This window comes from Schistocerca gregaria, chromosome 2, assembly GCF_023897955.1.
Source record: "Schistocerca gregaria isolate iqSchGreg1 chromosome 2, iqSchGreg1.2, whole genome shotgun sequence".
Classification (NCBI taxonomy): Eukaryota; Metazoa; Arthropoda; class Insecta; order Orthoptera; family Acrididae; genus Schistocerca; species Schistocerca gregaria.
The window spans coordinates 257,361,955-257,388,590 of NC_064921.1; the positions used below are offsets into that span (position 1 = coordinate 257,361,955).

Sequence of the window (26,636 nt, forward strand, 5' to 3'; positions counted from 1 at the left end):
ACAATTTGTCGCCGCACATCCAGTGTTGGAGGAATGGCCAGGTGACAAGTGATCGATGCAAGATGGAACATCACTGTAGAAGTACCTTGTGCCGGCCTGTCACTACAGTTGGGTGACATTATTCCTATCTTCTGTGCCCACAAATATTCCTCGTGAATCGCTCAATCTATTATTGAAAGACATATTAAAACCCCTACAGTAGTTCCTGAGATTAGCCCAAACATACAGACAGAAACCATGGTAGGGGTGTTAATGGATGTATAGATTTTAATGTCTCTCCTGTAACATAATCAACTGATTAGTAAGTGAATATTAGAGGAAGAATAAATCCTTATTCACACACAAAGATGGAACTATGTGAACTGCCTGGATAAGAATACAGTGTGGAATTGTGACTGTGCAACTTTCTTACAGAGGAAAAAAAATGCAGTAGATCAGATTATGAGATGAATAAATTACTGCAAGCTGTGGTGCATGCAGCGTGGTGTAGTATTTAGCATCACTGGATGATGTACTGTGGGGTGCCAGCTTGAACTCGACCATCAGCAGTTATTTGTTTTTGAGAATTTATCATTTCTGGAAGGTTCTTGAAATACCTTGCTTGTATAAATAGCTGCACTTTCCATCCAGGAGGTCATTTCAGTTCTGGCTTTAAGTTGGTGTCCGTAATAAACTTGATTTCAGTATTAAGTGTTGAACTACAGTGATGCTGCTGCCTTTGGATTTGGTCTTGATTGTGGCATAGACGTGACAGTATGTTGAAGCGAGTAAGTTATATATGGCTCATAAATTATCCATATTCATCTCATTTACATAATTAGCCGCTCTGTGTGTCAGAAAAATGATACCTCTATAGGGACATTAGAAGGTAAACCCCGCATGAACATTTTTAGAGATTGTGCGAAGTATTTGTTCCATCTCCAGAAACACAATCATCCTAAGTGCTGGGAGATACTGTCACTTCGTTCTGAAGAGGTGTCTGCCTCATTTGGCTGTTGACTTGCACACTTCTGGTATTCTTGTTCCTTTCACTTTACGACATACTATTGCATGGCAGTCTTCGCACACTGTGTGCGTAGGGAAAGTGATTAACAACAAGCATTTGTGGTCACATGGAGTGACATTAAATTTAAATTGGAGGTGGCTAATGATGAAGAAAATTCTCATTAAAAAGCATACTTTACAGGATTGTTAGGTATCACAACTAGAGGATAAAGGAAGGAAAAGAAAACACAGTTACAAACTCGTCCCAAGGGTTTACTACTTCAGGAAAGATATGGTGAAGAAGGGAAAAAAATTAATCCTAAGGTAATATTGACAACTGACACAATTTGCTTGGACACATGTTCTTAATTTTCCATTGTCAGTATCACAGTAAGCAATGTTCGCTGTGCTACATTTTTTACTCCTTTGTTGTTTTATGAGATTTCCTTCTGGCACAGTAGCGTCAAACTGGTTTTGCTTCAATTGATCTTTGTTTATGCAACTGTTTCTTTTTTGGTACTGTCATGAGAAACTATTGTTTTTTGAATGTCTATATTTGTAGAATCATTGACCATACTGAAATAACCTCTTAATATGTCATACGGAGAGCAATAGGAGCCCCCTTGTTGAAAATGTTGGAGTTTTGAGTTATTGTAATTTTTATATTCATCATTAAATCCTTGACAGCTTGTGTAAAATAAATAAATAAAATTGTATCTCTATACTTGAGTGGGTTATGAAAGGTTGAATATCTGTGATGAAAAAGAGATTTTGAAACAATGCATCACCATTATTTAACTGGACATATTTAATGAACAAATTCTGTATGCATAGTACCCGTAAAAAGTCCTTGTAAAATGGTACAGAGTATAAATTAGCATTACATATTATATGGTTAATCCCTTCAGACTTACGACATTGTAGTCTACATAAATCTAAAACAAAATTAATTGGCTCCAAATTGGGTGAAATTAGTGAACACTGTGCTGGTGTCTTTTGGCAAAGTATTAGTATTTTTTGTCCTATTTTACAGCTGACTACAGATTCGAAAAATCTGTTGGCATTTATAACTCTTAATATAAAAAGTGACCACTTCTCTCTTTTGACATTATTGTAATCACAAAATATTCTTCTTTTATACAAAACTACTCCAAGCTCCTTCAATGCCTCTAAAAATTAGAATATGCTATTTTGTGAAGCTTTCCATACGCAGCTGCAAGATTTCGAAAAGGAGCCTCTTGTCAGGCCAATGTTGTTTCGCCATAACAACAAAAGGTTCATTGCTGAAGACAGACATAATTGTTTAATTGCCCCCTACAGGATTAAAACAACTTTCAAAGCAGTACAACCATGTACAGAATAAAGTAAATTGTTACAGTATACAAAAATAAATAATTAAATAAACAAGACGTTGTAGTCACTGTCGAACAATTTTGCTTGTGCTGAAAATTTTAGTTTTCCCTTTCATTTTGTCTTACATATAATCACATGCAGACTCACTAGCTGTAGCTTACATGTTATGCAGTGTTATCCCTTCCAGTACTATGACATCTGTGCAGGTATAGGCCAAGTTATTTTGTGTGCACTCCACCTGCAAGTGCACATGCAATGGTGGGAGATGTATCAATATTTTCCTTTATTACTCCAAAAGTTGCATGCAGTTGCAATGTTAAAAAGCAAAACTGCTTGAGCGAAGAGTTCATGAACTGCACTTTAATGATACAAGCACAGATATCAAATTCTGCACGAAGGGACCACTAAGCCACTCCATCTCTTCATCTATCACAGTATTCCAGTCTCAATGCAAATGTAAGGGTGAAAAAAAAAAAGGCTAAGTAGTAAGGGTGGCCTCCATAAGAAGTCCAGTGACCATTTCAAGGTTTTGATAAGCACTGCCTGAAAGAAAATCAGCTAGATTGGGGCACAGCAAGTCAAACTGTACACTGCACAGCCAATTTTCTTTATTTGTACATGGGAAACAGCAACCACAATTGGATGGATCTCATGACGTACAATCCATCACACTAATTAATGTACCCACCACAAATTCATAAAATAAGACGGGGACTCGTGAATGCAATAAATTTTGTGAGCACAGATTTGCAGAGGTTTTAAGGAAAGCCCATCTTCTGAGAACTAAACAATGTCTTGGGTGATGGGGGCTTATCATCATATTATTATTAAAGATAATAAAAACAGATTGTGGTGGCAGCTCTTTAACCCAGAGGGAGGCCATCATTAGCATTTCGGGAATGACAAAAAGTGCACATAAAATCTGTGGTGAGGAATGAGATCCTCAAGATCAGCAAAAAATACATTTTTTTAGTGACTTCATCTTGCTTTCCACTGTTAGAATTTTATTTTACAGTTAGAATTTCGGCATTAAGCCATTTTCAAGCACAATATTGTCAAGCAATCTCCAGCATTTTGAAAATCCCACTTTAATTATGGCCACCCGTACATCAGTGACCTGCCGGATAGGGTGAGCAGCAATCTGTGACTGTGCTTATGATGCAGTAATATATAGGAAAGTGTTGTCATTGACTGACTGTAGGAGGATACAGTGCTACTCGGAGAGAATACTACGTGGAATGATGAATCACAGCTTGCAATGAATGTAGAAAAATGGAAATTAATGCAAATAACTAGGAAGAACAATCTTATAAAATTCAAATGCAGTATTAGTGGTGTGGCACTTGACAGTCACTTTGATTAAATATCCAGGCATAACCCTGCAAAGTGATATGAAATGAGACCAACATGTAAGATCAGTTGGTCAACTTTGGTTTATTGACAGAATTCTAGTAAACTGTAAATCATCTATAAAAACTACGTATAAAACACTAGTGCAGCCAATTCTGTTTGAATGTTTGGGATCCCCACCCGGCGACCGCGGTGGTCTCGCAGTTCTAGGCGGGCAGTCCGGAACCGTGCGATTGCTACGGTCGTAGGTTTGAATCCTGCCTCGGGCATGGATGTGTGTGATGTCCATAGGTTAGTTAGGTTTAAGTAGTTCTAGAGGACTGATGACCACAGCAGTTGAGTCCCATAGTGCTCAGAGCCATTTGAACCATTTTTGATCCCCACCCAACTGTTGATTAGGTAACTTACTTTATTCCAAAAAGTGCTTATAATATAAACATGTTGCAACCATCTGTCTGCAATCTCCAACTGTTGTGATAGTTGAGTAAATATGGATGTGATAATCTTAATAGTCTGCCACTATAGTGAAAATCACCTTGACCAAGGTAAGACTTCTTCCCATAGTCCAACTTTAATATGGCATAACAGAGTAAAGAACAAAAATTTAATGGATAACATTTGGCATTATTTATTCTGGATCAAGTATTAGTGACAATACAGCACGAACTCTGCACACAACTAACAGAGTAAAGAACAAAAATTTAATGGATAACATTTGGCATTATTTATTCTGGATCAAGTATTAGTGACAATACAGCACGAACTCTGCACACAACTAATTTAAAAAAAAAGAGAGACAAACAAAATTTCTGATAAGTAAAAGGTCAACATAAATGATAGGATCAATAGCAAAGTAATTAAAATTAGAGGAATGTGCTTACAGTAATTAATGAAAATAATACACTGCTCAAGAAAATATTTTCCAATATTAAACTGTTCTTTTATCTTAAGTTCTGCACATGATTGTTTGGATTCCCTTCATGAATGTTTAACCACATTCTCATTCAGAGTTGATCAGGAGCATACTTGTTTGAACCATCTCACACCTGGAAAGTACAATAAATGTACAATTTTTGCTAGAACACAACATTTTGTTTATCATCATTCCAAAAAATAATGACATTTACATAGTGGACCACATTGTGAGGTTTCGTTGTGTAATTTTTTTTGTAGTGCTTACGCAAGTGTTCCTACAGAACAATCATCTTGCTAAACTGTTACACATAAAACTCTTTTGCAATGCTAATGTCACTATTAAGGCATGTCATAGCAAAATACAATTTTTATGCACTTTTATCATAGTGAGTGTATCTGAAAGCAAGGTAGACATTTCTACAAAATCTATACAGAACCACTGGACGTTATATAGGTCAATACTCCCCAAATACAAGGTAGAATATACTGTTGCCATTTAAAAATACGATCCTATCAGCAGCAAGATGTTCTTGTATTCAAGTGCTAAACACCACTTCATTCTAACATCACACAGGTCCTTTGCTAGCTACTAATTTCCTCTGCTAAATATTAAACAAGCAGCACTAGTTTAACAATAGCTTCATAATACAAAGGAATAGCAGCAGCTTTTCTTATTAACTTTTGAATGTATTTGCATTCTTTAATGCTTTATAGTATGATGTATCTGTTGTCAGCACTCCATTTCAGTGTTGCATCTATCACTTCATACCTAGCCTGTTCAGTGTTGTATGTTTCACTAGGGTCGCTCCCAGAATTGTGTCATCAAGGTCGTACCAACTGCTGCAAGCTCTGCATTCCAACCAAACTTCATCTTAAAACCTTGTCCTTCTAAACTTATATTCATGGTCACCAATTCTAAAACATTTATAGTAAAAAGAAAAATTTTATTTGCATATCATTCCTCTACATGTGCATTGTAATCTCCCAAGTAAGTGATAAGCCTGATTATACAGTCTGAAATAAGGCCCTTTCATCAGAAAATGTTGGGATGGACAAGAAAGGCAGTTAACCTCTAGGAAAGGATCAAGCCTCTTGTGTACACTCTTCATGTAAATGTGAAATCATTGTTGTGGCACAGACATCTGACTGATAATCTTGGAGGGTAACTAGATTAAACTATCAAGGAACTCTATCTAAAGGAAAGGAATATCACTTTTAATCCATCAACTTTCGAAGGGAGTGTTCGAGAAACTTCAAACACACTGGTAAATATGACAGCAGCTGGCTGCGTGAAAGGTTGGAAGTGGAATGACTGAGTAAACATAATATTATACACTACATCTTCATTTGAACGGAGACATGAAACGTCATAGAAAACGTGCTAAGTGCAAAATAGTCTCATAAGGAAGGCAAAATGAGATGAGTTTTACTGTCTTGAAGCACATCACTGGGTGGCAAAGTAGACTTGAAAGTGCAGGAACTGACAGAGACCATAAACAGATAGGTCATGAGGTGCCCTTGTAGAGGAGTAACTCGTGTGGATTGAGACAATGCTAGCCAGTGTCTCCTACCATAGCAGCATGACCCACGAAGAAGGAAACCAAATGCTTCATAGATAAAGACACATTAAACATTGTTTTAAAAAATAGTTATAGACAACAGAAATGGATCCCATGGGAGTACCTTATAAAATAATCAGTGATGAGATATTATCATTAGCAGTCCTGTCTATATTCAAATGAAATGCTAAAGACAGTAACAGAAAGCTCTTGGAAGAGTCAGCTGTCCTGCTAATGGAAATATTACTTCGTGATGATGTAGAAGAAAGTGAGACAGAAGACAATGTTACGATGATTGTAGAAAGACATAGAAATAATTAATACCTTTAGGAGACAAAATGTGTATTGCTATCAACAGATACATTTAAAAGTAGGTGACACACTATCAAGCTTCCAGAAATAACAGTTCCTTCCTTGGGAAGGAGAGACAGATATATTGGGATAGTTTAGAAAGGAAAGATAGGCCACTCAAATCCCACGATGAGAGGTACCCACATATATAGTTATAGGGTGTGTATGGCAGTCTGATACATTACTTCACTGATCATTGGCCATATTCCACACTTCAGTGCCAGTGACAGTGTGGGGCTATACAGTGTACAAAGATACGTTGGGTGGGTAGGTGCTAAAGATGCTGAGGTCCAAAGTAGCAAAGTGCCCAAGCACATGTTGGAAGATACTACTGCCATAATATCCTGGAAGGCCATGAACAACTTCATGAGACATTCAATCACACAAGAAAATGCTGCCATCCCTGTTGGTCGATATCCTTTACAGATGAAGAGAAGTCTGTTGGGACTTCGAAACTGTCAATCATGGTAGTAGTAGCAGCATTTACAGTAGCATGGGTTCTTAGGTGCCACATGTGGTCATGCATTATCCTGCTGAAATGTAGGGTTTCGCAGGGACCGAATGAAGGGTTCAGCCATGGGTTGTAACACATCTGAAATGTAATGTCCACTGTTCAAAGTGCCATCAATGCAAACAAGAGGTGACCGAGACGTGTAACCAATGGCACCTCATACCATCACGCCAGGTGATACGCTAGTATGGCGATGATGAATACATGCTTCCAATGAGCATTCACCATGATGTTGCCAAACATGGATGTCACCATCATGATTCTGTAAACAGAACCTGGATTTATCTGAAAAAATGACGTTTTGACATTTGTGCACCCAGGTACGTCGTTGAGTACACCATTGCAGGTGCTCCTATCCCTGATGCAGCATCAAGGGTACCTGCAGCCACAGACTCAGAGCTGATAGGTCATGCTGCTGCAAACATCGTCTAACTGTTCATGCAGATGGATATTGTCTTGCAAACATCCCCATCTGTTGACTCAGGGATCGAGACGTGGCTGCACGATCTGTTACAGTCATGCAGATAAGATGCCTGTCATTTTGACTGCTAGTGATGTGAGGCCATTGGGATCCAGCACAGCAATCTGTATTACCCTCCTGAAACCACCGTTCCATACTGTGCTAAAAGTCATTGGATCTCGACCAACGCAAGCAGCAATGTCTCAATACGATAAACCGCAATCATGATAGGCTACAATCCGACCTTTATCAAAGTCGCAAACATGATGGTGCGCATTTCTCCTCCTTACACGAGGCATCACAACGTTTCACCTGGCAACACTGGTCAACTGCTGTTTGTGTATGAGAAATCGGTTGGAAACTTTCTTCATGTCAGCACATTGTAGGTGTCGCCACCAGTGCCAACCTTGTGTGAATGCCCTGAAAAGCTAATCATTTGCATATCACAGCATCTTCTTCCTGTCAGTTAAATTTCGTGTCTGTAGCACATCATCTTCATGGTGCTGCAATTTTAATGGCCTGTAGTGTAGTTGTCAAAATAAAATCAGGAGGAATTTCTTTATTTTTAATGTAAGCATAGTTTCAGGAAGGATCCAGTGACAGAAACAGGCTTCCAATTGTTTGGGAATAAAATTTTCACCATGATGAACAAATAATAAGAAAAGTATTGTGACATTCATCATGAAAACAGTTGTGCAAACAGTAACACCGCTCGGTAGTTGTACAGATTGTTAAGGGGAAGTTTGCTCGCTTTAATTATGAAGAGCAGAACCATATTCAGAAAGCTTTTTGCCATACTTTAAATCTGAGTTACAGGCAAACAATATGAAATATTTCTGTGTATTAATTTAGTGGAAATTCAAGCTGTATGTTACTGTAGTAAAAATATATTACTTGGAGTGTTTTACAAAAATATGATGTAATTTCAGACTAGTTGCAACATTCCCTCCCAGCTGTCCCCTCCAAAAAATCTACATATTTCAGGAGTTGGCTCAAAATAATATTTATGGATGTTTTCAAGACAACAACACACTGTTTGGCAAAATAAGTTAACTGAAGATAAAATAGGTTAACAAAAGGGAAGGGCAAAGATTTTTACCATGACAAAAAATTATGACCTTTGTTTGCTGTGTTGGTGAAACAGTAAATGAAAGCAAATTGAACAATGTTCATATGGAATTGTCATTATTACTATTATTAAAACCACTCAGATTAGTTTGGTTCCCCCCCCCCCCCCTTAAACCAACCAACTACTCAGATTGTGTTTTAGGAAGACATGGTTTGAAAGATATTAAAGTACTAAGTAACCCAATCTGATATAATAATGAGTAAAGATTTATGTGCAGCAGAACAACTTCTGATTTTACATGCCACAGAGTGGTTTAATATATGAAGGTGATGCAACAATGCTAGTAAGTTGTCAATGTTTCTACACTGTCAGCACCTACTCAGAAGTTTATCTGTAAGAGCTGGTAGAAGTCAGCTGACTGTTTCAAAATAAATGCATTGTCAAACATGTAGAATTACAAGGGGGGAGAACAGCTGGTCAGAACTTACTTTCAGGAGTTGAAATTCTAAGCACAGCCAACACAGACACATTTAAAGGTAAAAGAAGGAAAAAAAGGTAGCTTTTTGGAACTGATACCTCATTCTTCATGGAGAAAAAAGGGGTAGGTTGGAAGAGAAGCGGGTGACTCAGGCTGTTACTGGTTGTCCCCAAAGCAGACAATTCTTCCCTGTCCAATCACTTACTGAGTTTTTTTATTTATTATTTATTTACAATATGCTCTGCAATACTACATGTATGTGTTGGGGGGAGGGTAGATCCCTTTCAGAGGATAGGTGACTTTGGCACAAAGTCTGGTGATCAATAACTTTACAGCACCATCTCTTCTGTCCTCGCTGGCCAAACACTGGCAATGAAAATTTTTTCCACACCAGGATTCAAAAATCACTTACTGAGTGCCCTTGCCGAACATGTTCTGCAGCATGACTCTACAGACATGGATGTCTGCTACACCAAATGGAGCATTTGGAGTGATCCACCAAGAGTATTTGTTTCCCTAAACTCTGGAGATGGGAATGTGGTCTCCAAGATATCCTCATTTTCTGCCACATTCCTAGGTCTAATCTCCATTAACCATTATCACTTTTTTCTTTTTTTGATAATATTTCATTATTTACTCTATTACTGTATTACTTTTTATAATCATGTTTCCTTCTGCCCCACCCCTACCTCTTTTCATTCCACTTCTCATTTGTATTGCTCTAATCCATCTTTACTTCTCATTTTGTCCTCCTTTCATCACTGAACTTAAGCTGGCATAAAGGTTACCAATGTAACATCTTCGGCCTCCTCCTATGTCCAATAGCTCCCACTTCATCTTTCTCTCCCCCATAATAACTACAGTTGGATTACTCCCAACTCCATCTTTCTCTCCCCCATAGTCATTACAGATGGCTTACTCCCAAACTACAATCTCCAATTTTCAGCTTCCCCACCCTATCTGTCTTTTGCCTCTGTGGAAGAAACAGTTTCAATAGTCAGGTTTTGTTTCCCTACCTTTTTTGTGTGTATTGGAAAGACATGGAAGTTCGCTTCCTGAAGGTAAGCACTAATCAGATATTTTGCCTCCTCGAAATTTTACTGTTTTCTCAAATAAATTTTCATTTGTGTGCAAGTAAACACATTATTCACTGTCTATAAATTTTAATCAAATAGCTGTTTCATTTGGCATCCCAGATATTTTTTCCCATGCGCAGCCACTGTTCACATGGCAATCGGAGAGCTGCACTTCAGATTTGGTGCCAACAACAACACTTGGTACTTCAGAAACCAATGAGTCAGGTGAGACTCCTGATTTGAGCTACATGCTGACCAACAAATGACTCCTCAGTGACTAATGTGTTCATTTCAGCTGAACTGACCAGTAAAAATATTACGTAAAGTAGATAACTACACATCTTGCAGAAGCCTTTTAAAATATCTTAGGATATTTACACTCAATTACCATGTGATTTACCCCTTAGCAGTCTTAATGACATTAAATAATCTGTTTTAGCTGAAATATGATGCACACAATCACAATAAAAGATTTTTTAAATAAATACCAGTGTAATCAATTTTGTGTGTGTGTGTGTGTGTGTGTGTGTGTGTGTGTGTGTGTGTGTGTGTGTGTGTGTGTGTGTGTGTGTGTCTGTCTGTCTGTCTGTCTCTACATTGATATTTGTACTGAAGGTGCTAAGTGCTGTACTTTATAGACAATCCTGCATTTGGATTTGGACATGATTTTACGTAAGACGTGACTGTTTTTGGTGGAGACACCAAGTACTCCAAAATATTAACATCACCAGTCAGGCAATGCAAAAATTGTTGCTCACATGGACAGGAACTGGAATACAAGCAGTGCATTGCTCCCATGGTCTGTATATTCAGAAGACCAATGGATTCCAAAACAGCAACAAGTTAGCTGCACGTCAGGAGTCAGTCAGTGTTTTCTGGAGATGCTGGTCCTGACAAAATTTCTTAAAGGATTTGACTGAGTTGGCAAATCCAATACGAAGGATGACTAGAAGGGTTTAGCAAACTGCAGTTTTACTTTGCTACCATAGCCCAGTAGTGGTTCTAGAACAATGATGAGAAGCCTGCTAGATGCAACGAATTCCAATCCGAACTGGAGAAAACATTTGATGACAATTGGCGGCAAGTCTAAACATTAGAACAGTTGAAGAATAGGGCACAACATCATGAAGAAGCAACAAAGTCTTATATAAAGGTTGCTTTGGCACTATGGTCACATTGTAAATTTAAATGACAGAAACACACAAACTCTCACATTTGATTAATGTAGTCATAGTTGAGATGTTAAAAGGATCTCACAACAACAGAAGAATTGATCAAGTGGGCCAACATACTGAGGAAATGCAACAGAAAAGAGTTGGAAAAAAGTGGTATGACCAGTTCCTGAATGTGGTCCCAGTGGCAGTTGCGGAAGATTGCCAAGAGCTCACCTCTCTTGTAAGTCAGCTAGTAAGGGAAGACAGACAGCAGTTTATGGCAGCCAGAAATGTCGGACCCAGAACCTAAGAGAGACCAGCCATTAAAGTCAACCCCATAAATCAGTAGGTAATAGAGAATGTTGTCAAAGAAGAAGTGTATCAATCTGTAGCACCAATCTCTGCCACCAGTCGAATGCGCCAGGGAAAACGGACTCAGCCAAATTGGACTTACACTGCTGAACAACCACCCAGCACCCAACCAATCCTCCAGCAAATATAATGCCTGCAGAAGAACAGAATTTGAATGAAAGAGGAGACCTGACCAATATATTTCCACTGTGACCTCTGTGGACACATGTTATGGTACTGCAGAGAAAGAAGACAAGTTTTCAGTGATTACTGTGGTGCCAGATATCAACCACACCACAGTTCTAATCATGCCACTCAACGTAAAACTAGTATAGATGACCTGAGGGATGAAGCCTTTGGTGTACCTTGGATGGAGTCGCACCCCCGTATGCCACAGACATTCCCCATTGTCACATAGAGGTACTAGCTGTTCCCCTAGCCAACAAATTCAGGAAAACTATATGAGGTAACCATCTTTGGGGATGTGGCCATGACAGATGAAAATCCTCCATTGATGACAGCCACCAAGATGCCAAGAAATCTCAAGGCCATCATTGATGGCCAATCTGTTTGATCACTAGTCAACTCATGGGCTTCCTTTTCTGTAATGCTCAGTGCTTATTGTTGCCAACTAAAGAAGACTATGTTTCATGGTATTAAAGTAATTGTGCTGAAACTCACAAATAGGAAATATATCCAACAGACTTAAACATGTATTGCAAGAATAACTACTAATGACAGAATACAATCCTTTGAAGTTGTCATTTTAACAGAATACAGTTGTAATGTTATTCTGTGATGTGCCTTCTTGCAGGCACCACAAGCAGTCAGACTGTGGAAGATCAAAAGTCCAGATCGATGAAGCTATTAAAAAAGCACACATAACAAAAATTGCTCAGAGTGATTATTTGCTGTTGAAGATGCCCATTTGGACTATGTAACACACTGCCCACTCTTGAGCCTATGGTGGACAACCTGTTTTATCACCTTAAATGGACAATGTGTCTTTGCTATCTGGAAGACACTGTCATTTTTTGAAGGATATTTTTAACCACCTAACAACCATGTTGAAGAATGTTCAGAATGCAGACCTCCACCTGAATCCAAAAAAGTGTCTCTTTGTCACCCAAGAAATAAAAATTTGGGGAGCATCTAGTCAATGGCAATGGTGTCCATCCCAATCCAGTGAAAATAAAAGCAGAGCTTCCCACTCCTTAGTACATCCACAATGTGAGAAGTTTCCTAGGAATATCTTTTTGAGGCACTTTCCTTGTAGGAAGTACTACACACCAAACTTTCCTGAAATGAGATCGAAGAAAGATCTTTCCTTATCTTCAAGGAGATGTTAACATCTTCTCCAGCCCTAACCCTGTATGACAAGAAATTGGGACAGATCTTCACACTGATGCTAGCAGTTATGGCATGGGGGGTGTTCTAGTGCAAATTCAGAAAAGTACTGTAAAGGTGACAGCTTATGCTTCCACAGTACTCTCCTAGTCAGAGATGAACTACTCTGCAACTGAAAAAGTGTGGCTAGCAGTTGTTTGGGGCATCAACTACTTCTTGCAAAATCATTCTCCACAGTGATGGATCACCATTCTCTATGGTGGCTGCCTAGCCTAAAGGATCTCTCAGGTCAACTGGAGAGACTGAAGCTTCAGGAGTACAACGTCACAGTGGTATACAAAAGGACACTAACTGCCGCTCAAGAAATCCTTTCTTGGAATACAGCATCAGGAGTGAAAACTCAGTAATTGTTGCTGAACTGAGGGAAGATACAGGAGTGCTAAAATTGTACACTCCTGGAAGGTTGAGGAACTGATCAAAGTAGAATTCCAGTTAATAAACGGAACATTGTATACGAAGAACTATGTTCTGATGGGGGCCAAATGAATGCTCATCATCACAGCTATCCTGAAGTATTTTTGTGACACTCCAACATCTGTTCATCAATTATTCATAAATACCAAGAACAGAATCAGATGCAGGTATCACTGGCCAGGCCTCTACTGATCCAGTAGAACACTGTGTGAGCCACTGTAAGGAACGTCATTAATGGAAGCACAACCTTCAGGACATCTGAGACCAATTCCACCCAACGTAACACCATCTCGCTGGACTGGAATTGATCTCATGGGGAAGTTCCCAAAGTCAGCAAATGGAAATTCGTGGATAATAGTCTACACTATCACCAAATCTGTCCTGACGGCTGAAGCATTGGAAATTCCAAGGTTCCTTGTAGAATACAGTTGACACCAGTATCAGAGGTAATTTCACATTGCACTGCCACTTATGGCATAACAGCCTACCACTCACAGACAAATGGCCTCACAAAAGGCTTTAATAAGACATTAGCAGATATGCTTTTGATGTATGTTGATATCAAAAAGAGAGACTGCAATACAGTGATGCTCATTGTGATACTTGCATAGACCTTTGGATAATACAGATAGATTCAGGAGGGTAGAGTGCTTTAGATCAGAGTTTGAGAACACTGTGCTGTTGTGACTGGTTCTTGTGATTATGAGTTGTTATTGGTCTGGGAGGCAGTGACGAAGGCTGTGATATTTTAAGGTGATTGACCAAGATCAGTTTGGAGGAGAGGAGTAGAAGTTGGTGTGGTTGCTTAGGGAGCTGCAGATGACAGGAAGGGACTGTTGGGGCAGTTTAGAAGGTTGGATAGCTTTTTGAGGTGAAGTCTGGCATGATGTTTCAGTCTGAATTTATGAAACAATACTTGTCATATACCATCTGTTATGTAAACACTGTTCGGCCTTTTACATTGGCATGATTACTACAAAGTTATCAGTGGGGATGATTGGGCATAGGCAGAGGGTATATAACAGCAACACACAATATCCTGTTGCATAGCATGCTCTAGAACATGACAGTTGAGACATTGGTGCCTGTTTCACCATGTCAACCATCTGGATTCTTCCTCCAGACAGCAGATTCTCAGAACTCCGCAGGTGGGAACTAGCACTACAACACATCCTTGGTTCTCACCACCCACCTGGTCTTAATGGACGTTAATTTTTGTATCTCATCATTTCTTCACAGTAACTATGTCTTTCTTTGCTCCATTTTAGTTTCCCACATTTTTCATTTTCTGACCTGTCTATTTTTCACCATCCTCCTCCCAACTCTGTTACATAGAATGCACTTAGCTTTTCACCTTTATTAACTCTTACAAGATGTTTCAGCAGTAATCTCTGTCTTGAATATTACCATGTCTTCCAGCTTTAAGCTCTCATGTTTTCAAATCTTGTTCAGTGCAGTTCCCAACAACCAGTTTTTGATTCTCATCCCATCTGATAAGTCTCCCCTGACACAGGGTTCTGGGAAACTTTTCCAAAGTCTACCATCTTTCCTAAATTTCTCCAGTCCTTTTTCTTCCTCCAAAAGTTTGCATGCTTAAAACATTTTTTCTGTGTGTGTTCTGCTGCCACCATTTGGTGAGTAGATTTTTATCTGTCCTATTACATTATTTAGTATGTACGTAGATGTAGAATATATTGCATATAGAGTTTCAATATCAAGTATGTCCCTACAAGAGTAATTTAAAACAAGAAACTGAACTCCGTAGAACTTTCTGGAGTTCGTAAAAATGATATCCTATAACAACTGTTCAATTTATTCTTTACTGTGCAAATTGTTTCTGTCAAAGACAATTATCTTGTTCCTGTTTTATGCACATCATATCATTGAAAACAGGAAAATTTCGGGTAAAAAGGATGTTTCAAAATTGTAGTAAAAATACAAGCAATACTCACAGATTTCTGCTAACAGCAAGAATTACATACATAATAAACATATTGTCAAAAATGTGACGTTTATAAATAATGTTTAGTCATACAGAGGTCGATGATGGAGTGTCAGTTACAGACAACTATCCAAGGGATACACAAAATTTATAGCTCATTTGCAAAACCTGCTACATGACAGAAAATTTAATTTCAGGATTTTCCCACAGCCTTCTTCACTTTATCACTAACAGATTTCACTATAATCGGAGTTTCAAAGCGTGCTACAAGCCTTCTAAAATGAAAAAAAAGGAAAATGCACTTAGTTGCAAAGTGCACTACAGGCATCAGCCATTCACTTGCAAAGCCAACGATATTCCTTTGCAGCTGCGAAAACTGTTATATTCACTGCAGCTTTTATGACTACTGTCTTGTCACTGAGTTTACAGATGAAAAATCAGCTAAATTTTCCTATCACTGTAGAGATCTCTCTGGAAATAAAAATCAATGTTTATGCTGCAGTCAGCAAGGGAACTAGTCAGTGAGTCAAGACAATATTTTTCTTTACGCGATGAAGGGAACAATTTCTCAGGTTCTCATTTGTTTTCTGTGGAGCCCACCAATTCGCTTACTTGACACTAGGCGTTCTGCTCTTCCATTAATAGCACTTTTTATCTGATTTTACTTGCATGACATGTGTTGTGTGATAGATTGGAAAGTGACTTGATGGAGGGAGAAGAACAAGGAAAAAAAAGAATATCCCAAGGAAGCAATCAAACTACTTCAGGACTACATCACGGGATATACAACTCTGCTTCAGAGGCTCTTTCAACAGTATGTTATTTTTTGACGACTGTTATAGTCAGAATGAGGATAAAGGAGTATTGTGAGTGTTGCCTCACTAGCTGTTTTTCGAAGCTCATCAAAATGTTAAAAATGTTGAGCTGCAATTCCCCATTGTCAGACACTCTTACATTCCAACAGATAGAATTTTTGGTACACTGGAAAGAAAGTTTAGGCAGAGAGTCCGGAAGTGTATACAAATCTAATAGAAAGGCATGCTTGGGACTAAGCTGTGCAGTCAAGAACTGGAAACCTACTCTGCTGGTATCCTCAAACAGCCAGGCCAATCGGATTTCAAATTCCATAAACCAGAAAAAGTTACAATCAGGCATAACAAGAAGAAGAAGGTGACTTCAGTTCAAGGTGATCCATTTTACAATACTGACATAAGTGAACCATCCAAAATCCTGTGCAAAAAGGGAAAAAGCTTCAAACAGAACAGTTGCATTGAAGGCACTGAAAAAAAGGATCACGTGAAGGCACAAAAAACTGAGACATCAGGCAACTTTTATGTCTCCTCTTTGGTGAAAACTGGGATGCAAACAAAGAGTTGGAGTTCTACGAAGTACCCCTTGCTGCTGTTGTTGCTATGGTGCTATGAAAGAATCCTATGGAGTCAGCAATTCTTATATAATGGAAGAGGATGAACCAGCTTTCACGTAAGCCAAGATGCTCAATTGACTTTAGATGGATGTTAATCTAGCAGGAACATTTCATTAAAACAACAACAACAACAACAACAATAATAATAATAATAATAATAATAATAGTAACTAAACTCCGTCCAAACATATCTCAGAAGACCCTAACATTACTGACCAACTGTTGTATCATCCTCAACCTATAGGTGTCACTGGATGAGGATATGGAGGGATGTGTGGATGGCACACTGCTCTCCTGACCATTGTCAGTTTTCATGACAATAATAATAATAATAATAATAATAATTTGTAGGTAGTTTGGAATCTTTAGTAGCAAACCTCTGTCCTTTCCAAAGCCTTGTCATAAAAACCGACAGAAAAACAGAAAGCTTACCCATTGTCTTGCAAAACCTGCTAAATGCATTATGTAGTTGCAAAACCCATGATGTGTTCAAGAAATATTTAAATTATCAATTACTAATGCTCACATGTTTATGGGCTACTACACAGATTAGATCTATCAGGTTTCTGGCAGTTGTGCAGGCTTTTCGTCAATACCCAAAATTTTATTGTAGTGCATATAGACGGTTTTGCTTATGGGGTACTCAAATAAGATGTTACAAAAATTTTCAGTATTTACTTGTTTTTCAGTTAAAGCTGTTGATTCAAACTGGAATGTGGTTCTTTAGCACAATGTGAAAAAAATTTCTCTCTTATCCATGAAATCCGTATACAGTAGATCAGATAAACTGAAAACTCTGCTTACCCATACTAGCTGTTCAGTTCCTGCCAATTTAAATAAAAAAATCTACTACTCAAAATGATTTCCAATAACTCTTACTATGAACTAAAATGTGCTACCCACTATATATATATTTCATATCTTATTTGGTTAAACTGAATAAGTATGTACATGTGTGGTACCACGCATTATGGTATTCGCTGGCCTCATGAGCCTGTTGTTTCTGCTGAATGAATAGCCAACCAGACTTTCTTCTGTTTTCTACACTCCTGGAAATTGAAATGGCCGCCCCATTGTAGCTGGTTACCAAGCCCCCACAGAACGTATCTCTGCCTACGTAGATCAACATCTTCAACCCATTACATGCAGTCTCCCATCCTTCATCAAAGACACCAACCACTTTCTCGAACGCCTGGAATCCGTACCCAGTCTGTTATCCCCGGAAACCATCCTTGTAACCATTGATGCCACTTCCCTATACACGAATATCCCGCACGTCCAGGGCCTCGCTGCAATGGAGCACTTCCTTTCACGCCGATCACCTGCCACCCTACCTAAAACCTCTTTCCTCGTCACCTTAGCCAGCTTCATCCTGACCCACAACTTCTTCACTTTTGAAGGCCAGACATACCAACAATTAAAGGGAACAGCCATGGGTACCAGGATGGCCCCCTCGTATGCCAACCTATTTATGGGTCACTTAGAGGAAGCCTTCTTGGTTACCCAAGCCTGCCAACCCAAAGTTTGGTACAGATTTATTGATGACATCTTCATGATCTGGACTCACAGTGAAGAACAGCTCCAGAATTTCCTCTCCAACCTCAACTCCTTTGGTTCCATCAGATTCACCTGGTCCTACTCCAAATCCCATGCCACTTTCCTAGACGTTGACCTCCATCTGTCCAATGGCCAGCTGCACACATCCGTCCACATCAAACCCACCAACAAGCAACAGTACCTCCAATATGACAGCTGCCACCCATTCCATATCAAACGGTCCCTTCCCTACACCCTAGGCCTTCGTGGCAAACGAATCTGCTCCAGTCCTGAATCCCTCGACCATTACACCAACAACCTGAAAACAGCTTTCGCATCCCGCAACTACCCTCCCAACCTGGTACAGAAGCAGATAACCAGAGCCACTTCCTCATCCCCTCAAACCCAGAACCTCTCACAGAAGAACCCCAAAAGTGCCCCACTTGTGACAGAATACTTCCCGGGACTGGATCAGACCTTGAATGTGGCTCTCCAGCAGGGATACGACTTCCTAAAATCCTGCCCCGAAATGAGATCCATCCTTCATGAAATCCTCCCCACTCCACCAAGAGTGTCTTTCCGCCGTCCACCTAACCTTCGTAACCTCTTGGTTCATCCCTATGAAATCCCCAAACCACCTTCCCTACCCTCTGGCTCCTACCCTTGCAACCGCCCCCGGTGTAAAACCTGTCCTATGCACCCTCCCACCACCACCTACTCCAGTCCTGTAACCCGGAAGGTGTACACGATCAAAGGGAGAGCCACGTGTGAAAGCACCCACGTGATTACCAGTCTTATGATCACTGTTACTTTGCTCCACATTAACTGATTCGATAAGTTCAGGTCTGTTTGTTGCCAGGTCTAAGACGTTACCCGCACGACTTGGTTCTCTAACTGTCTGCTCAAGGTAATTTTCGGACAAGACATGCAGAACAATGACACACAATTCCCTGTCTCTGGCACCAGTTTTGATGGCACAACACTCCAATCTATACCTGGCAAGTTGAAGTCACGCCCTATTACAACGGCATGATCAGGAAAATTACTAATGATATTCTTCAAATTCTGTCTGGAACCCTCCATAACTACAAATCCTGACCCATGTGGCCTATAAAAGCATCCAATCACCATTTTTTACCGTTCTTTGATATTCAATTTCATCCAGATTAATTCACATTCGGAATCCGCGATAACCTCGCTAGATTTTATCGAATTTTTTACTGCAATATAACGCCGCCACCATTGGCGACTAAACTGTTCTTACGATAAAAATCCCGTCTGAACTTAGGATTTCATTGTCATTTCCGTCTGGCTAAAACCAGCTTTCTGTTCCCCATACTACCTGTGCATTATAAACTTCAGCAAGCGATACTAATTCTGGGACCTTTCCTTGGATGCTCCTGAAGTTTACTGAAATCATATTAATCTTTTTCTATCTCTGAACTGTGAGGTCCAAGATTCTCTGAGGTCGCTGTGGCTGATTTAACAGGCAAATCGTCTTTGCTTCCAAGGGAGGGGTCTTCTAATCTAAAAAAAAAGCCCCATTGCATTCCACACTTACTCCGCTACCCTAGTAGGCACTTCCTGCTTGTAGTGCATGTCTGACCTATGAAAAGGAACCCTACAATTCTGCAGCCAATAGCGGAGGTCGAGAAATTCGCATCTGATACAGCTCCAAACCAGAAGGCCGCGACCAACCCTGGTTATGATGGTACAAATAGACAGCTTAGCCTGCGAGTGACGTGCGTTGGTAATCACCTTCAACAAATCAGCCAGGAAAGGAGCCGAGGATGGCTTTAGAACCCAAGCAGCAGGCATCATTTGTGCCTACCTGTGCCACTACATACAGCTGGTTGCATCCAGTGCGCTCGATAGCCGCCGGCAGGGCCTCCTCCACATTATGGATGAGTACTCCCAGTAAACATACAGAATACATATTGTAATTCTTTCCCACCTTGCCTGCTATCTCCCTGAGGGGCTCCACCACCCATGTAACATTGGAGATCCCAATGAATAGCATACCCACCTTGTGTTCTTGTCAAGGCTGGGCAGAGAAATCGGCAACTGGCCCAACAAAAGAGGCATCTCATGCTGGCTCAGAGTTATCATTAACACTGGGAAGCATCTCGTACCTGTTGCTAAGACGTAGGGAGCCAGCTGCATGGCCTGCTCTCTCTTTCACCTTCCGCCCAGTGACACGCGAACCCACCACTGTCTGCCACCCACTCTGGAGTGAGGACGGACTGGTCAGATGTTGTGTACTGGAAGCTGCAGCTACGTTTGGGTCACCAAGGGATTTCAGTGGCACCAATGATGTTGCAGATCTCGTCACTGTCGCCCTGACATCACTACAAGTTCGAGAATTAGATAGAAGCTTGTCGACGGCAGCCAACACAGCTTCCAGCTGTTTACCGACAGCAGCCAACTCTCCTTATGTCGGCCCACAACATGCACAGTCCCTAGTCATATTGTACTGGGTATAAAATAAGTATCTTTCTATCTACAGCCCTACTCTTTGTTTTACACTTAATATGCAGTAAGGCCAGTATTACACTATCATATTTATTTGTCAAAGTTGATATATCAAATATTTATGTCAAAGAAATTTGATAATGTAATAAGGGACTTGGTCAAGTTTTGCCTGTCGTCAAAGAAATATGATCAAATGTAGGACCTCACTGTAGATTTGATCATAAAAGTCACTTGTCTTCTGTTCACTGTAATGTGAAATGTTACCACTTGTAGCGCTAGCATCGCTGCAGTGTTCCATCACCAGTAGTGTGCCAGCCAGGGTGGCCGAGCAGTTCTAGGCGCTACAGTCTGGAACCACGCGACCGCTACAGTCGCAGGTTAGAATCCTGCCCGGGCAAGGGTGTGTGTGATGTCCTTAGGTTAGTTAGGTTAAGTAGTTCTGAGTTCTAGGGGACTGATGACCACAGCAGTTAAGTCCCATAGATTAAGAAGACTGGAGAGCTACAAAAAAATTGCTCATATCATTAGCCGTGAGATACGACCAGCCCGGGTGCATGGCTGACGACACAAAAAAGAAAATTAGTTGCCTCCATTCAAGCTACTCTCATGAGAAAGCAAAAGTACGTATAGACATACTTTCTGGCTCTCCAGTCTTCTTAATCTATTTTTGTACTCAGTATGCCTCACATTGTAAAGCGCTTCATCAGCTTCATACATTTCTAACAATTTTGTTGAATGCTTTAATCGTCTTTTCGTAAAACCTATGGCTATACCAAGATACGTTTCTTTTTTTTCCCCCCACTCCTCTTCCTAATGTGCACACAGAGCAATTATAGTATTACATGCAACCGCTGCACAAATTAACAAGTTGTTGTTGTTGTTGTTGTTGTCGTCAGCCATCTTGAACTTTGACGAAAAATATGACAGTGTAATACCCATTTTTAGTGCCACTACAAATATCTTTGTCAAACAAATTTGACGAATATTTGATCATATCTTTGATCAAATCTCTGTAAAAGAAATATGATAGTGTAATACCAGCCTAATCTCTGTTCGTTTAGAAGTTTCTGTACAATGACTGCATACCATGCAGGTTCCCTGTCTTTATGATCTGTTGTACTGGGATCATATCTATCCAGTGTGCAGTCAACTACTCTTTTAAACTTGAGTCAGAGTTCCTGTACACGCTCCTGACCTGCACTGAAAGTTTCAAGTTCCTCATTGAGATTTTTTATCTAGTTTACTGAACGTCCACTTCTTTTAGTTGTCCTTTGTACTTTGGTAATCACCGTTGCCACAACCATGTCACGGTCACTGATACCAGTTTTGATGTGGACATCCTCATTAGATGAGTGGAGTTCCTAACTGTCTGTTCTAGGTATTTCATTTCATTTAATTTATTATCATCCTTTGCATCATTTACATGTTACAGGAATCGTCATAATACTGTCCAGAATATGCACAGCAGAATATTACAAATTTCTATCAAAGACATAACATTAACATTATGTTGTAAATTAAAACATTGAATTAAAACACATAAAATTAACATTATATAATATGTTGAAAATTAAAACATTGAATTAATGGGTTTTTATTTTACATGCCCACTTCACATGTACCATACGTGATAGGTTTATATATATTTAATACATTTTGAAAAACAATATTACACATAATTTAGAGTTAAAAGAGTATAAATGAGACATAGAACTGACAATGAGAACGACATGATATTGAAAATACAACTATCAGTTAATGATTTAAGGATTCAAAATATTCCTCTATTTATTTATCAGAAAATTTTTAATTCTGACTTAAATTTTCCTTCATCTTCTGTTCCCTGATGCAGAGTGGCAGACCATTAAAAAGCTTTATTCCATAGCGGCTCACAAGTTTTTGAGTTTTTGTTTTTCTTGTTCTTTCTACATGCAGATTCTTGCAGTTACGTGTATTGTAGTCAGGAAGATCTGAATTTGCACATAAACTACTCAGGTGTGTTCTTGTATTCAGTATGCTTTTTAATATGTACAAAGATGGTACTGTAAGTATGTTTAGCTGCATGAACAAGGGCTTGCAGTGTGTTTGTGGAGAGCCGTGTGTAATAATAATTCTAAGTGCCCTTTTCTGTAATTTAAAAATCTCTCTCAAGCGACATTTAGCTGCACCCCAGAATGCTATTCCATAGGATATAATAGAATCGAAACAAGCCATATACACTAATCTTGTACACTCTGCACTGCAAACTCTAGAAATTATTCTCAGTGCAAAACATGCTGAATTGAGTTTTTTGGATATGTATGTGACATGGTCTTTCCAGCTCAAGTGCTGATCAATATACATGCCCAAAAATGTTGTAGACCAGACTTTCTCTATTTCATGGTCACTCAATGATAAATGGTGATCATCTTTCTCATTTACTTTACTGTACTGTATGTAATTTTTTTTTTTTTTTTTTTTTAAATTGAGTGTTAACTTATTAGTGTATAACCACTGTTGCATTCTCTTCTGAACCTTTCCAGCTGTAGTGAACAAAGATTTGCTGTCATCACTTATAATTATGCTTGAATCATCTGCAAATAACATAATTTGTGATGATTTGTTGGGCCTTTCCTTGTCATGTATATAGATTAGAAATAATAGGGGGCCAAGAACACTGCCCTGAGAGACACCTACTGCCACTTTCTTAGCATCAGATACCAACTTTATTTTTTGCTTTTTCTGAGATGAGGTGAGGTGAGTTCCATAACTTGAGATCTATCTTGGAGATATGATTCAAACCATTTCCTCCCAATTCCTCTGATGGCTATTGTCTCCAGTTTGTCAAAGAGAATTTGATTATCTACTGTATCGAAGGCCTTGGAAAGACCTAGGTTGATTCCCACCACACATTTGTTATTGTCTAAATTTCTAATAATTTCTTCCTTATAATCCTGTATAACTGTTTCTGTGCTGTGACCTTTACGGAAACCATGTTGATTACAATTTAGAAGATTGAAGGTGTCAAGGTAGCTTATGAGTCTAATTTTTATGTTTTTCAAAACTTTTTGAGAGAAAGACTTAGTAAAGTTTCACAGGATGTCTTATCACATGCACCCCTAAAAAAATCTGTAATTTTTCCAATTGTTGGGCGATTGAAGTCTCCACCGACGATTACAGTATGATTGGCGAACTTACGTACAAATGAACTCAGGTTATTTAAGGAAACAAGAAGGCGTCAGTTAGCAGATGTTCTGAATTTAGAAGCTTTTCAAGAATAATGTTATGAAGTGTCAATCTTGCAAAAAGTACGCAAAAACTGTTAAAAGTGCCTTAGTTTGCGTACAGTGTAATCAAAAATTTCATTTTCAGTGCAAAAAGATCGATTCTTGAATGAGAAGGGACGATAACTATGCGACCCTGTGGAACTGTGTAGATTGTAAGCAAAAAGCAACGTCCTTTAATGGTCAAGAAATGTTTTTTGTGATGTAGCTTGGACAACCGATAGTATCAAAGAGGAGGACGAATAGTTTATTTTAGTTATTAGAGTCTTACAGGAAGAAATTAAAATACTGCACTGTACGAGAAAGGCGAAATAAATCCGAAAGAAGAAGCAGCAATTCACTGACACAGATCGACCGCACAGAAGACCAGACCACTTACAGTTGGCAATAAGGACAACTCATGTGCAAGATACGTTTTCACCAATAGTACCCACGACAGTGAAGCTAACAGCGTTCGTTCATTGCAGCAGAAATGCGATTCACTGAAGAAACTGCACAAGCAAACAGAACCCGCAAATCTCACGTCTTCACCTGTGCTATCTAAGAACCCAGCCCAAGATTCAGACTTTCAGCATAGGCAAAACAACACACAACAAGGTCTCCAACAGAGCTCTTAAACAGAAATGTTCATGCGTCATGAAAACAAAGAAAGAACCCTAATTTACGCTGAAGGTACGGATATTGCCTCTCTGGTTCCCTTCGTGAAAATATGAACTTAGATTATTCGGTGTATGCTAGGCTCAAACCTGGAGTTACATTCAGTTCTGTGGTAAAAACTAAACCGTAGAAACAAACGAATGACGACTACATGGTGATTATAGGTGGCGCCATTGATGTACACAGAAATGAGACCAAGTCAGTACCGAGAAGTTACAGATAACAATTGCCAAAATTACACCACACTAATGTTACTGTATTAATCGTTACAGAAAGTTATTGCCTGAATTACACCACACCAGTATTATTGTAGCAAACATACAAGTATAATATGGCCATCCAGAATGGTCTTCTGTTAATTGGGAAATAGAAACTCACAATTGAGTGCCACAAAAAATATGTGAAAAATTCAGCTGTGTAAAATTAACAGATGTTCGCAAAATGAATCGAGATGAACGCACCCAGCATGTCCTACCCATGAACAGGACGAGAATATTATGGTTAGTGAAAAAGCTCCCTGTGCCTCATTCGCCAACAAAAAGGAACCAATAGCACTAAGTTATAATGCTACCAGATAGGAAACAGCATAAGGGGGAGGGGTCTGTGGCAATCTTTTTGAGAGAACGTATTCAGTCTAAGAAACTTACATTTATTGAGCAAGCTTGTCTCAATGACCGTACTATATTTGGTGACCTTAATGTTGATGCAAATTCCAATAACACAGTTAACATGCAACTTATGTGTTAACTTAACACAATCTTAGAAATATAGCTATCATGGATACCAGTGTCTCAGATTCTAGTTTTACCAGGATAGTTTGTGCAATAATTAACAAAACTGTTGAAGACATTGTTAAGTATAGTAACATAGACTTTCATTAGTCAGAGCTCCTTGCACAACAAATGTAATATAGAAAAATAGCTCCTAAAATAATACTAAAACGTTTTGAAAAGAGACGAGTTGCGAGCAGTGTCGGCTGCTGTGTAAGAGTCCATTAACACGCTAACTTCTGACACTTTTCTGACTACTTGGTTACTTCTCTTTGAATGTTCTTAAATGTAACATAGATGCTGCAGCCTGAAAGATACGACAATTAATCTACCACGTACTGTTCGTCTAGACTCCATGAAACTTGGCATCAGGGTCGTATGACCAGATTCAGTTGTGCACGTTTTAAGGTACTTTTGTGCATGTGCAACTTGCATGACTTAATTACCTTACAGGACAAATGCATAAGGATTTGGTAAACAGCGTGTACAGTTCATGATGTACACTTGCCACTCAACTAGAAGTCTACATCAGTGCCACCAGGTGGTAGCACGCACAGCAAGAGACTTTTATACCTGTTTACTCGGCATAAATCTTCTTGCTAGGTGCTAGCACAGTCCTCAGGTATGCTAATTCACTCATTATATACTGTAGTATAATTAGATCATATGTCAGTATATGTTAAAGTTGATTTCTCTGAAAAAATGGAAAAGCACGAAAACTCGCACTTACACAAAAATATGAAGCGAAGAGTTGTGAAAGCTTACACATTATTTCGTTATTGCCTAAACTGTACTTAATTATGTACATAATAACAAAATTCCACAAAAGATTTCTTCGTTTGTCAGATAAGTTATTCATCTTATTATTATTATTATTATTATTATTTTATTTTATTGACAGTGGCCATAGTTTATACCCTTTTTTTATAAGCTTAACTGTTATACAGCAGATGCTATTAATTTCACAATCTCAAATTTTTCTGAATCTAAAAATTTGTGAACCCCCAGAATGTCTACTTGCGAACCATTTTTCATGCCATGCCAGACTAAACACTTTTAAACCAGACAAGTTGATGATGTGAAGCCAGGATAGCATAGCCTGTGAAGGTGTCAAAAGCAGGTATGTGAAACGTATGTG

General features: G+C 39.1%; 1 long non-coding RNA gene across 1 annotated transcript; it reads right to left on the minus strand.

Moving 5' to 3' along the window:
- Nucleotides 1-4,387: 4,387 nt before the first annotated feature.
- On the minus strand, nucleotides 4,388-24,884 carry LOC126336818 (uncharacterized). Its single transcript, XR_007565000.1, has 3 exons — nucleotides 24,818-24,884; nucleotides 5,372-5,517; nucleotides 4,388-4,733 (listed from the first exon to the last, which is right to left on the minus strand). It is a non-coding gene; the product is annotated as an uncharacterized LOC126336818 (long non-coding RNA).
- Between the last annotated feature and the right edge of the window lie 1,752 nt (nucleotides 24,885-26,636).